This window comes from Scylla paramamosain, chromosome 39 (genome assembly GCF_035594125.1).
Source record: "Scylla paramamosain isolate STU-SP2022 chromosome 39, ASM3559412v1, whole genome shotgun sequence".
Classification (NCBI taxonomy): Eukaryota; Metazoa; Arthropoda; class Malacostraca; order Decapoda; family Portunidae; genus Scylla; species Scylla paramamosain.
In genome coordinates, this window is record NC_087189.1 from 13,299,882 (window position 1) to 13,301,668 (window position 1,787).

Sequence of the window (1,787 nt, forward strand, 5' to 3'; positions counted from 1 at the left end):
TGGTGGATGAATGGAACGGACTCAGTAATCAGGCTGTTAGTGCTGAGTCATTGGAGAGCTTTGAAAGATTAGACAAATTTAAGGATGGGGATGACAGCGGAAATAAGTAGACAGGTTTCATACAGGGACTGCCACGTGTAGGCCTGATGGTTTCATAAGTTATGTAAAACGCGAGAATACACATAGAACAGAACACATACACACACACACACACACACACACAACTGACAAGCGAGTCACGCAATCAAGGAGCTGGAAAGCCACACGAGAAACAAGACAATTACTCATTAGAAGGCTGGATAAGATAACCGTAAGTGGAAGCGCATTCTTGGACAGCTGGAGCGCGGGGCTTGCCAAGGTTTAGAGAGGAGGCGATACAGGACTGAATGAAGGGACCATATTCTGAAACACTGCATCTCTACCACTTTCCAAAGGCTATAGTTGAAGTGACACGGGTTTTTAAGTGTTTTTTTTTTATGTTTATGGTGACAGATTAACAAAGCCACATTATAAACAGGAAAAAAAACACTCCTAGGAACCCGGCTACTCATCTCAGTGGCCTTTGAAAATAGTCGTGGTGAGAGAGCAGTGTTTTTTTTTTTATTCAGGCCCAGAGCGGCAGTAGGCGAGCACACAGCGTTACCAAAGTCAAGGAAACACCACCATTACGCACACTGAGAGAGAGAGAGAGAGAGAGAGAGAGAGAGAGAGAGAGAGAGAGACAGAGAGAGAGAGAGAGAGAGAGAGAGAGAGAGAGAGAGAGAGAGAGAGAGTCCTCGTATTCTCTTTTACTGTTCTCTCCTCATGGCTCCTCTTCAAAGGCCACAAACAAGATGCACTAGTTTCTCAAGCGTGACTCCCGCGTTGACGTTGTTAAACCCTTGTCTGTCACTCTCTTGGCCGCGTCCCCAGAGTGAGTGGTTGGCGCCGTGTACGAGTCTCCTCCAGCTGTTTCTGTCCCTTGCATCTTCCACCGTGCCTCCCATCCTTTGCAGTTTCACCACAATTCCATCCTTCCATCTCACTCTCTGTCTTCCTCTTGATCTTCCCTCAGCTGGTTTCCTCTACTCTTTTAATATCTGGTCTTCTCTTCTTGCTATGAGGACAAACCATCTCATTTTTTTTTTTTTTTTTTTGTCTTCTTGTCACTTCTATAAAATATTTCACTCCTGGTCTCCTCAGTGTTTTCGTACGTTCCATAGTGATGCACCCACTACCCACCTTAACAGAATCATCTCAGTTGTTTTCACCTTCCTCTCCTCTTCTGCTTTAAGTTCACCAGTCTGCCAGTAAGGTGAAGTTGGCGAGGCTGAATGTCCAACTTCTTCCTGCCAGTCTGCCCAGGTCCACTACTCTCAGTCCACCTACCACTCGCTCCATCAGTGTTCATAAACTTAACTCCGTCTTCCTGTTTCTCTCACTCCGCCGTCACTGTACTCATGAAAACTTCCTTGAAAATTCCAATGACGTCCAGCAGAATTTGTTACAAGTAGTGCAATGTAGAGGGAAGCAGATTAAAGGCACCGTACAGACATATAGATAAACACACACCCACCTAACATTCTCCCATAAAAATTCCACTTATGTTAACTTCTCTCTCTCTCTCTCTCTCTCTCTCTCTCTCTCTCTCTCTCTCTCTCTCTCTCTCTCTCTCTCTCTCTCTCTCTCTCTCTCTCTCTCACATACAAAGCTGGAAATGTAACCTGAACCAGACTTGTGTGACGGTTATTGTTGGGGAAAGTTTTTTTTTAAAGGGAGAAGATTCATGGGGAGAATATATTTGTGAG